The 13,181-nt window shown below is 47.4% G+C and overlaps 1 long non-coding RNA gene across 2 annotated transcripts in view; it reads left to right on the plus strand.

Moving 5' to 3' along the window:
- Positions 1–1,270, plus strand: part of LOC116093422 — a 4,695-nt gene extending 3,425 nt beyond the window's left edge. For both annotated transcript variants that reach the window (XR_004119710.1, XR_004119711.1), the window contains 2 exons: positions 58–159; positions 394–1,270. This is a non-coding gene — a long non-coding RNA (uncharacterized LOC116093422). The remainder of the gene's footprint in view (positions 1–57; positions 160–393) is intronic.
- Positions 1,271–13,181: the final 11,911 nt, after the last annotated feature.

The raw sequence follows: 13,181 nt of genomic DNA on the forward strand, positions 1-13,181 counted from the left end.
AGAATGCATTTTGTCTGGCGTAAGTAACGTTATATAAACTCACCTTCCTCCTCCAAGTGTCTCTTAGGAGAATAGGATGATCCGTGTGATAACCAGATCTGTCAACCCATCCAAGAAATTAAACCAAGAATGTTCCACGCACAGAGATCAGCTCTGGAGGTGACAAGGGCTCTGTTGGTCATTGGAGGGGGAGCCTCTTTAAGAATTAGGGAGAAAAGCAAGGGGAGAAAAGATGGGAAGGGGGTGAAATATCAAGCATAACAAATTACTTCCATCCCTGGAGCCTCTAACAAGACATCTTTTCTTCCTGAGCTGTGGTGGGTCGGGCCTCTGGCCACAGGTCAGCCTTATCATGGGAATCTTCCCCGTATGACTCTTGTTCCTGCCGCCTAGGCATTTCCTTGTGTTTCCAGAGAGAGCCAGCTCAGCGTCCAATTACTCTTGACAAATTGCCCTGTGGAGTGAAGAACAGCAGACACAGAAGGGCAGGAAGAAGGGCGCAAACTCCGCTGTGGTCAGAGGTGGGCCGGGCAGCCACAGGAGAGGCAAGAATTTCATACATACCAAGGGCCTTAAGTCAGAACTAGGAGAGTCCTAGCCTGCTGTGAGGGAAACAAGCTGAGGCAGGAGGTAACTCGTTTGGCCTCTGACCACCGGCCCCTAACCATGCCAGTGGACGAAGAATAGACCAAAAAGGGACCATGTCTGTCCCAGTGCTGGGCAGATCATTTTTGCTTACCCCCTCCAGCTGTTGGACCTTGCTGTGGCTCTCCAACTCCGTAGCTCATCATCAAGCTTTTCCTTCGGGACTCTGGCCCCTTGCCAGTTTTACCATCTCAAACAGACCAAGTACCCCCAGCCAGGGCCCTGAGTCCCCCTTAGGGCTGTCTGTGGGGATGTACCTCAGTCACTAAAGAAGGGTGTCACTTCCTTGGGACCAATCACTTGTTTTGTTTTGTTTTGTTAACTTGACCCAAGTTGGAACCTAAACTGAGAAAACGCCCCCATCGGATTCTCCCGTAGACCAGTCTGGGGTCATTTCTTGGTTAGTGGCTGATGTGAGAGGGACCAGCCCTCACTTGTGCATGGTGCCACCCCTGGGCTGGTGGTCCTGGGGTTGTAAAGCAGGCTGAGAATCCGAGGGGAAGCAAGCCAGTCAACATCACCCCTCATGACTTCTGTTCTAGTTTCTGCCTCCAGGTTCCTGCCTTGGCTTTCCCTGATGTTGAACTTGTAACCTCTGACCCAAATAAACCCTTTCCCGACCGAGCAGCTTATGGTCATGATGTTCACCACAATAGAAAGCAACTAAGCCAGAAACTGGTCCCCCAGGTTCACGGGAAATGGCTGTGATAGTCCCGCCCACATTGTGAGGAGGCTCCTGGAAGGACTTTAGAACTTTGGGCTAGAAAAGCCCGAGTGTTCAGAACTTAGTAGGTTGTTGTAGGATCTAAGAGGGTAATGCTTTGAGCAGTGTGGATGATGGAGGTCTGGCATATGACGTTACAGAGGGAAATAAAGACTCTGTCAGGGCCATTCATGTGGTTATTAAGACTCTGTCAGCCGGGCAGTGGTGGCCTTTAATCCCAGCACTTGGAGGCAGAGGCAGGCAGATTTCTGAGTTCGAGGTCATCCTGGTCTACAGAGTGAGTTCCAAGACAGCCAGGGCTACAGGGAGAAACCCGGTCTCAAAAAAAAAAAAAAAAAGAAAAAAAAAAGAATCTATCTTTCTGCTGGGCAGTGGTGGTGCATGCCTTTAATCCTAGCACTTGGGAGGCAGAGGCAGGCAGATTTCTGAGTTTGAGGCCAGCCTGGGCTACAGAATGAGTTTCAGGACAGCCAGGGCTATACAGAGAAACCCTGTCTCAAAAAACAAAACAAAAAAATCCGTGGTTCTGGTCATTTGGGTCTGAAGAGCCAGCTATAATCAATAAGAGACCAGAACCACTAACATGAAACCTTTACTGGGACAATTGACACTGGTCAGCTGGGACTGTGATTAACAAGAGACCAGCATCATTGAGGTAAAATCTGGGAATATTTCCGCAGGGTCAGTAAAATGAAAATTGTGGCCCAGAGGGGGCACAGTTGCACTACATGCTGATAGCTGAACTGGGTAACGAGTAAGGGTCCTTCAGGTGATTAGGCATAAAGAGACCATGGAGAGCAGCTGAGGCTCGGCACTGTGAGGCAGGGCTGGAGTCCCTGAAGACAGGCCATGAGCAGCCACTGCTGACGGTGTATCCTCAGCTGCAGTGGGGAACCTAGCAACTTGGAGAGGCCAGGACCCTGGAATGACCCACAGCTACTGCTGTGGAGTGAAACTCACCCTAGCCTATGAGATAAGCTATGTGTGCTGCAGAGGGCAGAGCCAGAGAAGCGGAGCCATCCAAGGCCATGGAGCCCAGAAGATCTTGAGTAAGCTCCACACATTGGACACCAAAATGGTTACATTTTTGGAGTTTTGATTTGATTTTTACTGTGTTCTGGTTTTTCCCTTTGGTGAGAACTTATATAATCTGTTTTTCATTTGTTAATCCTGAGAGTCACAACAGAAACACCAGCTCCACAATTTTGAGCCATATTTGAAGCAAGCTTTAATTAAACACTGACCTGGATTGGCTTTCGTCAGGACCCCTCCCTGGAATTCCCAGCTGAGTGGCCCTGGGACGCATGTTGCAAAGTCCTTTAAGAACAAACCCATATGACCACAATATTTTCCCATGTGGCTTTATTATTTTCTTTTTGTTTTTTTGTTTTTGTTTGTGTGTGTGTGTGTGTGTGTGTGTGTGTGTGTGTGTGTGTGTGTTTGAGACAGGATTTCTCCCTGTAACCCTGGCTGTCCTAGAATTCACTCTGTAGACCAGGTTGGCCTCAAACTCAGAAATCTGCCTGCCTCTGCGTCCCAAGTGCTGGGATTAAAAGTGTGTGCTACCACTACCCAGTGACCTTGTTATTTTCTAAGAACTACAACTTCCAGCATCCCAGGAAGTTACCTGGTCCTTGGGCAGGTGGGGCTGACAAGTTAACTTTTGGGTCTTCCACATTTCCCAGCAGCCCATCCATAGTCAAGAGACTGGATTTTTAGGGAGATTTGGATTCCACCCCCATTCCCCACACCACCATTTTAGTGTTTTAATTTTAGTTTTGTTTGTTTTGAGATAGAGTTTCTTTATGTAGCCCTGGATGCCTTGGAATTCCATCTGTAGACCTGGCTGAACTTGAACTCAGAGATTCTCCTGCCTCTGCCACCATGCCCCAGCATACTACTTAACTTTGTATTAGGAGTCATTCCTTAGGTTTTTCCTTTAAAAGTTCTCATGAGTCAGCTTAACCCAGGCCAGTGTTGAAAAGCTGAGAGAGCATAGTTCAGGGGAACTTGGGGCCACCCATGGGTGTGGAGGGAGGTGTGTCACTGTCCACCCCACAGAAGCCCTCTTATGTCCTACACTGTCCCCTTTTAGCTAAACAGCCTCCTGCAAGTTATTTAACCCCTTTGCTCTCCCTTCCCGTTCCATCCCTAGAGGGACTGGTGCCTCTGTATAGTCCATCTGAATAGAAGTAGGTGACCATTTTTGGAACCATGAAGACCACTTGAGTCCAGGGACATCTGGGCAATGTCCATAAGTAGAAGCTCAGAGAGACCCACAGTTGACGTGCTCCCCAGCACGGTACCTCACCAAGGTCTGTCCTCCCTCTGCCCACTCAACAGGCCCAGGGTTGGTGCTCAGAGCCTTCACATGCCTAGGGATTGCTCTATCATTCCACAACATACTCAAGCTCTGCAAAGGCGGTTTAGCTTCTTCGTGTCATTTCATTATCTTCAGGACATATTATGAAATGGAGTCGTAGACTAATGGAATGAGGGATACGTGGGAGAGGCTTGACTCTGAGAGTAGAACTGGAGTCAGAGCTTTGGTCTGCACGCTCCCAGCCCAGCTCTGCCACCACTTCCAGAAGATACCTTTCAGGAATGGGGTATCTTCTTCCACTGTGTGGGTCCTGGGGATCAAATTCAGGTTGTTAGGCCTTACCCACTGAGCCATCTTGCTACCCTTGACATTAAAAAACTTTGTCTAAACAGGTGTAAAGGGTCTGCTTTCATTCCCCTTTCTCAGAAGAGGATGCCCTGCGGACCTCAGGTGGATGCTTCGGGGAGAGCTGGCCTTTCATTAATTGACCAGTAAATATTTTTTTGTTTTGTTGAGACAGAGCATGGGGCCAGGAGGCTGCCTCGTGCTTTGCACCTTGTTAGGGACTTGTCATCAGTGACTCTAACTCCAACATGGCCTCAGGTTTCTGAAGGTTTGAATACCAAGTGAGGCTGGTGCCTGCTACTGTCTGATGGCTGAGAACAGATGGATCCTCAGGGCTGGCCAGAGCCCAGCGATCCAAGTGATCCAAGCCAAGACTCTAGGGAGGTCGACAAGAACACTCTCTTCCCTGCCACCTCCTATGGGGAAGCTGGTATGGACCTTAGGGAGAGCTTCTCTGCAAGCTGGGCACAGGCCCTTCACAGAGCCACGAATGCGCTGAAGTTAGCAAAGTGTACATGAGGTTGACAGCAGGCCATGCCAGTCAGCTTTAGCTTCTTCTCAAAAAGGTGAGGGCTCAGTAGAGCCCAGGGTGTGGTCAGAGGACAGTGGCTTTGGTGACCTGAGCAAAGGACATCATCGTGTAGGGATCTCTCCAAGAACTGCTTGTGAAACAGGCCTTGATGAGGCGCAGGCTTCCACAACAACTTCTTTGATGTTGGAATGAGAGTGCACAGGTCAGGGGAACTTGGGGCCACCCACAGGCGTGGAGGGAGGTGTGTCACTGTCCACCCAAGGTAAGAAAGCAATTCCAGGGATGCAGAGAAGGTTCCCCAGGACCAGGCCATGGGGAGACTGTCCTCTCCTCCTGTCTGTGAGTCCTTCACAGCAGAGGTGGGGTTTATTATTTACTTGCTTTTGTTTGTTTTTGAGATAGGGTCTCAACTAGATAGCCCCAGCTAGCTAGAAACTCACCCAAACTGGCCTTAACCTAATGCGGTCCCTACACCTCAGCCTCCCAAGTGTTGGGATTATAAATATGAGCCACCGTGCCCAGCTTTTCTTTCCTTTCTTCTTTCTTTCTTTCTTTCTTTTTATTTCCCAGCCTGGTCTCCGTGGGTGTTTTGCTAGCTCCTATGCCTGTGCTCCATGAACATGCATTACCCAAAGAGGCCAGAAGAAAGTGTCAGATCTCATAAACTGGAGTTACAGACTTTTTGAGCTGCTGTGTGGATGCAGGGAATCAAACCCTGGTCCTCTGGAAGGGCAATGTTAGGTCCCCCAAGCCCCTAAATCGGCAGCACTCCTGACAGTGTCCCCAAATGACAGTCTGGGCTCAACTCAGGCTGGACTCAGAATAAAACAAGTTTGTCTGTGGATAAACAAAAGCTTACGTCTCAAAAAACCAAAAAACATAAAACAAAACCAAATAAAAAAACCTTACAGTCAGCATTCTCCAGAAACTTATGACATGTTTTTTCTGTCTGCCAGGAAGAGCCATTTCCCTAATCTTTCCTTACCAAATGGGGCAAACAGTGACAACTAGTTCCCTATTAACATATAACTGTAACACATACCAAAGCCCCTGGGTTCTTTCCGCCCACAAACTCCCTACCAACACTCTGAAACTCCAGGCTGATCTGGCTTATATGCCTTCTTCCTGGAAGCCATCTGCTCGCTTTATAACTGGCAAGGCTTTCCCTACCTTTTTGCCTTGGCAGTTTGAATAAACTTTTCCTTTTCCATCCACAGGAATGGTCTAATTTCACTGCAACTTCCCGTGCAAGCAAAAAGTGCTCCGAACTGCTGAGCCATCTCTCTAGCCCCTCTTCTTTTCCTGATCAGGGTATTTGATTTGTCACTTTGCCTTTTTTTTTTTTTCCCAAGATTTTATTGTGTACCCTGGCTGGTCTGGAACTCACTTGTATAGACCAGGCTGGTCCTCCTGCCTCTCTCTGCAGTACTGGAGTTGAAAGTAAATTGCCTTGTGTTTTAAAGTAATTTACAGTTTAATCTTCATTATCAGGAGCTGTTCCCCAGATTTGCCCTTGATTAACGTTTCTCAAATGTTCGAATAGGTTTGGGTAACATTGGCACTCAGCAACTACCTGGTGAATACACATAGGACCAACTGGATGGACTCTAGCAATCACCATGCCCTGTTGCACCCTGGGGCTGGCTCCGGGCGGCTCCGGGCGGCTCTGGGCCGGCTCCGGGCGGCTCCGGGCTGGCTTCAGGGCAGGCAGCCCCTGGCTCCAACTGCAGAGGTCTGGCCTTCTTCTATCAGGAGCCTGGCCTCCCTTTCCCACTTCGCTCAGGCACTCCCTCCCCAATCAGCATCTAACAAAAACTCTTTTGTGATTTTATGCCTGGGGGATTCGTCTGACTCAACGCAGAGCTGAGTCCAAAGGTCTGCTCAAGGTTTCCTTCTCGCAGTCCAGAACCCCGCCCCGCCCGAAGCCCCGCCCCGAAGCCCCGCCTCGAGGCCCCGCCCTGCCCTGCTCAGTTTCGCCTTGAAGCCTTGGAGGTGGGCCTCTACTGCCCCTGTCCGGTGGGAGCACAGGGGTCTAGGGAACCAGAGGATCACCTGAGACCGAATGAGCAAATTTAAGGCAGGGGACTGTGAGCTCCGGGAGACTCGGGGACTGTCAACACCAGGAGGAAGCTGCCGGCCCTGGAAGATGGCACGTGGTCTCCTGCAGTACCCCTGGTACTGCAGTACTCCTGCAGTACAGCTTTACCTGTTAAGCAAGATTCCTACAAGGTTATGGATAACCGTTTGTTCTTATAGACACCCTAGAAAGGACACTTTGTTTTGGAAACTAACAACTTCCTTATTCCCATGCCCTCACCCCAACCCTATAAACGGTTTCAGCTAGCTCCTTCTACCCTCCGTAAGACCCCTCAATTTCCCGTGGGAGAGAGGCTGCCTCTCGCTAAGTGCATAATAAATATAGTGTGTCTTAGCTGTTGGAAGTCAGGCTCCTGTCTTTTCTGCCTCCCGTCTCTTTAAGCTGTCTTAGAAATATCACAGTTCCAATTAAGTCTTTGTAGACCCGACAGGTTCCCTGGGCTGCAGGTTGCTGAACAGAACTGTAATAATTTTTACGATTTTTTTTTTTTGTGCCTTTGGACATTTAAGCTTTTTGTTTACTGACATATGCTAATTACCTGCATCAATAGACTTCATGACACTATTTTCATACACAAATATAATGCATTTGATCATATTCACCCCAATACCTCCTTGTCCTAACTTTCTGTTCCTATGATAATGACTATGACCAAAGCAACTTGGAAAGAAAGGGTTTTCATCCTACATCATTGATGAGCATCAGAGCAAAGTCAAGGCAGGAACCTGGAAGCAGGACATGAAGCAGAGGCCATGAGGAACAGTTGCTGCGCGTAGCTTAAGATGGCCTTGAGTTACTGCTCCTCGAACCTGCATCTCTTAAATCTTGGGATTACAGTTGCCACTGTGGGGATGTGACAGCCAGCCCTAACCACAAGGCCCTGTGGTTTCCCCTGCTCAGAAGTGAGTTGCTCTATCCCAGTCACTAAAGTTCTCAGATCTGAGTAATAACTTAGACACATCCCTGTGATGACTGAAGAAACTTAAAATGGAGCCAGGCACACCCTAAGGGCTCTGGGGGGCAAAAGGGTGTTCCTGGGAGAAGCGGTAGGGGATAAGAGAGGTGGGGCAAGGGGCTTTGCAGTAAGGAAGTGCAAATGCACAGAAAACATTAAAAGTATTACAGCTGTGTGCCTAGGCGAGCCCAGTGGCCTGCAGGTGAGATTAGGATAGGAAAATGGGCCATGAGGTATTAATGGGTGCCTTTTAAAAACTTTTAAGATTTATTTTATGTATATGAGTATACAGTGAAGCTGTCTTCAGACACACCAGAAGAGGGCATCAGATCTCATTACAGATGGTTGCATGTGGTTGCTGGGAATTGAACTCAGGACCCCTGGAAGAGCACTGACTACTCTTAAACACTGAGCCATCTCTCCAGCTCCAACAGCTGCCTTTGCTTCTGGAAAAGTTGCTAATTGCTGTGGGAAAGGGATGAGATGGTTTTTATTACTGTAGAGCTGGAAAGTAAGAAACCAAGAGAGCTAAAACCATTTCCTCACAGTGTGTACTCCATGGGCAGTTACAGCACACACCTTCCTGGCGTCCTCCTTAAGACCCCACCATAACCTCCTGCTTGGTATGATGTTTGGCTCTAAGGCTGTTGTCCTTCTGCTAACAGTAAGAATAAATTAATATAATCTAAATTTGAGTTGAGCCTAAGTCTTTGGTCTTTCCCAGTGGATTCAAAAGCCTAGACCCCACCATCCCTCGTTTATCTCTCTCTCATTCAGGTAATTTACCTAAGGACCTTAAGTGTGATTCTGCCTCCAAGCTGTTCCTTATCTCTAGGTAGTGAATCTTCTCTTTCTGTAGAGGCGTGAGTCCCTGGGAATGGCAGACTCCCAGAACCCTTGCTGCTTTCACTGAGCAGCTTTCTATCAAGACCCTGCTGGCGTGCCTGTTTTTGAAGCCTGTTATGGCTAAATAAGTTCCATTCTCTGCTAAGCATCCATCTTGATACGTACCAGCTGATTGTCTGTGACGCCAGTGGCTGGAAGATAAGTTCCCAGTAACTGGACTGGCGAGATGGTTTAGCAAGGTAAGAGCACTGACTGCTCTTCCAAAGATCCTGAGTTCAAATCCCAGCAACCACATGGTGGCTCACAACCACCCGTAATAAGGTCCTTTCTACATGGCAACCTCAAATCGTTCACCTTGCTAGCAGGTAACCAATAAATCTTTGAATTATAAATTTGGATCGAGTCTATGGTCTTTTCCCAGGGGTCACAGACTCTGTAAGTCCATGTAGTAAAATCACAACCAGTCACACAGAGGTTTGAATGGTCCTGTGCAAAGGTGATGTACCGATTCCTGAAGTGTTTCACGATACTCTCTGCCATTATTTGTTTTTTAATCAGGGTCTCTTGTAGCTGAGGCTGGCCTTGAATTCCTGATCCTCGAGGCCTCTACCCACCTCCCTGCAAAAGGTAGAATTACAGACAAGACCCATTGTTGTAGAAATTTTTAATCTCCATCTGGGGTTTCTACCCTGCCTTTGATAAAACATACACTTACTTAGATGCCATGGGTTAGGGGTCAAAAAACATGGCCCTGAGGGCTGGCCAATAGGAGTTAACAGCCCATCGCTTCTCGGCCTTTTGGCTAAGATCAAGTGTAGGAGTTAACAGGCCAAATAAATAAAACATAGTAAATAACTTGGTATTAGCGAAAAAAAGTAGATTCTAATAATCTAGAGAATAGCTACCTGCCCAAGTGTTGTGCTATTTAAGGCTTATAAATATAAAGGTTATGTGTCTTTTATTTGGGAACTGAGTGATCAAAGGCAGGGTAGAAATCCCAGACTAGGATTAAAATTTTCTACAACAACTACCATGCTAGAATAGCTTACAGTTTCACAATTTAGATAGCACTAGACACAGGGAGAGGGGAAAAAGGGAAAGAAAATGCTGGTGTGATGGCACACCCGAAACCCAGGCTGAGGCGAGAGAAGCTTAGATTTGAGGCTAGCCTGGGCTACATAGTGACTTCCAGGACAGCCAAGGCAACATAGAGAAACCCTGTCCCTAAAACAGCCATCAGTTCTAAAAGGGATATCTTCATCAAACCTTTCTTCTCAGGGCTCAGGGAGCTGTGAGGAAGAGGAAGCACAATAACACCAAGGAGCCAGCGGGGACGATGACACCAAGGAAACAGCGCGTTCCAGACACCAGGGCTGACACCCATGTGAACTCTCAGTCTGTGGCAGCATGCACGGGCTAGCACAGTGCAAGAGGGAGGGGAAGCCACTGCTCCAGGAGGAAGTGGAAACAGGCTCCCATCCCTAACCAAGCAGTTCTCCACGTGACATCCATCCACTTGCAAAGGAGACATTAGTTTTCTCTAACACAGTCTCACTGGGTACATTAACCACTCTTACGAGAAGGCCCTGTGCCCAGCAACAGGTGGCCCACACATTTTTTTTTTCTTTTTCTTAGTTTTTTTTGCTTGTTTATTGTTTTCTGGTTTTGTGTTTGTATGTTTTTGTTGTGGTTTGGGTCTCCCCCAAACAAGTCCCCCCACCCCCTGCCTGTGTCTCTCTGTTCCTTGTGTTTTTTCTTTGGTTTTGTTTTTTGTTTTTGTATTTTAATTTTTTTCCTCTGGCTTGTTTGGCTTTTTTGTTTGCCTGTTGGTTTTTCAAAAGAGAAAGAGAAAGCAGGTATGAAGGTGTGTGGGTGGGGGAGGGGGGAAGGATCTGGAGGAGTTGGGGGAGGGGAAACTGTGATCAGAATATATCAAATGAAAAAGACCACTAGTTCAAGGTTATCCTCAGCTACATAACACATTTAAGGCTAGCCTGCGCTACATGGGTCCCTGCCTCAGAAAACAAAAACAAAAGGTCTGGAGAGATGGCTCAGCAGTCAGGAGGCATATATCTGTTCTTCTGGAGGACACTGGTTCAATTCCCAGCACCCACATAGCCACTCATTCCAGTCCTAGGGAATCAGATACTATCTTTCTCAGGCACAGGTGCAGATTCAGTGCACGGTCATACACGCAGGCAAAATACTCATACGTGTAACTTAAAATAATTTAAAAGTATAAATAAGCAAGTGGAGGACAGGGCTATGGTGGGTAGACAGTAAGATGTCCATGTGACAGCACATTTCAGGATCCTAAGGGCTTTGTGACCTTAAAGTGGAATTTCTGTAGAAAGGAAAGCTGGGAGTTGTTGTCAGGAAACATCATTATGAAGGAGAGAGGAAATGGCCCTGGATTTAGTCACTTCCTCTCTCTCTGGCTCAGTTCTTCAGCCTGTGGGCTATGGTAAGAGACATATGTGTGACAAGATGCTTTGTAAGCTAAGAAGGTTCCAGAAGACAGAAGTGGGTGAGAACCTGGCTAAAAGGGCCTGTCTCCTAGTGACGGTAACAAGCTGCTCTCTGGGAATGGTGAGTCACCTACCCAGACCCTCAGGGAAACCCCAGGACAACCATGAAGTATTTGCTAGCATCACCCTCTTTCATTTTGTTTTATGCAGACAGGAACATCCCTATGTAGCCCTGGCTGTCCTGAAGTTTAAAGCAATCCCCTCCACCTCAGACTCCCAGTGTCAAGATCACAACCACGTGCCACCATGCCTGTATGGGTGTTTTGCCTGAATGTATGGCTATATACAACATGTGCCTACTTGTAGGTCAGAAGAAGGCATTAAGTCTTACGGAACAGGAGTTACAGACATTTGTTAGGCACAATATGGGTGCCTAGAATTAAATCTATATCCTTTGCAAGAGCAGCCAGTGCTCTTAACCACTTGCCACTAGACTTCTCAAATAGTTATTAAAACGATTTATTTGTTTTATGAAAGTAGACTGTAGCTGTCTTCAGACACACCAGAAGAGGATCTCATTACAGATGGTTGTGGGAATTGAAATCAGGACCTCTGGTCAGTGCTCTTAACTGCTGAGCCATCTCTCCAGCCTCCTGGGTACTCCTTTTTGTTTTTTGTTTTTTTGTTTGTTTTCGAGACAGGGTTTCTCTGTGTAGCCCTGGCTGTCCTGGAACTCACTCTGTAGACCAGTCTGGCTTTGAACTCAGAAATATGCCTGTCTTTGCCTCCTAAGTGCTGGGATTAAAGGCATGCACCACCACCCCCCAGCTCTCCCCCCATCTCTTACACATGGAGATTCGAGGTTCAAGAAACCCTCATTTATAACAAACAGTCCCTTCAAATAGGATGGAGAAATTTTTCCATAGCAGGCTGTCAGGAGCCAAGCAATATTCCCATCTCCCCTATATCCACTCCTCCTCCTTCATTTAATGACTTTTTTGTCTGCGCTTCCTCTTTGACCAGACAGAAATTTATTATAAAGAGTGGCCAGGCCGGGCAGTGGTGGTACATGCCTTTAATCCTAGCACTTGGGAGGCAGAGACAGGCGGATTTCTGAGTTCGAGGCCAGCCTGGTTTACAGAGTGAGTTCCAGGACAGCCAGGGCTACACAAAGAAACCCTGTCTCGGGGAAAAAAAAAAAAAAAAGAGTTACCCTGGAGAGAAGCAAACAAGAGGAGAAGGAGGAAATATCCATGTCCACACCAGTGGAGTTGAGCACAGCTACCAAAGTGACACCTCATTCTTTTGAGACTGGAGACAAGATGGTTGATCTCTGCTTTCTCTGAAACTTAATGGAGCAGGGTCCTGATCTGGATGATATGTAGGAAGACATAAAAGGCATATTTGGAGTCTGTGTAGATGTTTAAGAATAGTCCTAGTGCTAATTAGAAGGCATGGGTGAGAGCTATTTGTTCAGCTTGCTGATTGGTGGTGTGGGCAGGGAGGGCTGTGCATCAACCACCTCTGTATCCGACCCTATGGCATAGCCAGCTTTTTGTGATCCCTCATGTACAAAGGAGCTGCCATCTGTGTAGCAGGTATAGATTGTCTGAAGCAATGTGCCCTCCTGTATGTGTGAGGGGTGAGGCAGTAGTTCCTCTAAGGTTTCAATGTAAGAAAGAGATGGGGAGTGGTCTGTGATTGGCCAGGACCTGTTGAGAGGTGGGCAGGATAGGAAAGTAAGCATAGAGTCTTCTTCAAGTTCCACCAAGAGAGGAAGAGCTCTGCAGTGGGGTAGAGAAGATATCAGTAGGTGACCCAAAAGTTAGATTTTTAGATTTGTGAATGAGGAGCTCAGCAGCAGCTAAAGCACATAGGCAGGGTGCCTTTCCCCAGTAGGTCAGATCTAATTTCTTTGACATGCATGGCACAGGTGCAAAGGAACATCCCAGTTGGTGGCCTAGGATCCGAAGGGCATATCTTCCCCCCTTTTTGTTACATAAAAGGAGAAGGGACAAGTTAGGTGTAGTAGGTGTAAGGCTGGGGCCTGAAGGATTAACTGCAGAGGAGAATGTCATCTACATACTGTAGGAGTGTAGATTTGGGCAGAGATAAATAGAGTAGATCAAAGGCCAGGACCTGGCTAAAGAGGTGTGGACTGTCCCAAAACCCCTTGGATAGTACAGTACAGGTGAGTGGGGTAGAGAGGTGGGTGTCAGGATAAGTCAAAGTGAGAGCAAAAGTG

This window comes from Mastomys coucha, unplaced genomic scaffold, assembly GCF_008632895.1.
Source record: "Mastomys coucha isolate ucsf_1 unplaced genomic scaffold, UCSF_Mcou_1 pScaffold16, whole genome shotgun sequence".
In the NCBI taxonomy this organism is placed as follows: Eukaryota; Metazoa; Chordata; class Mammalia; order Rodentia; family Muridae; genus Mastomys; species Mastomys coucha.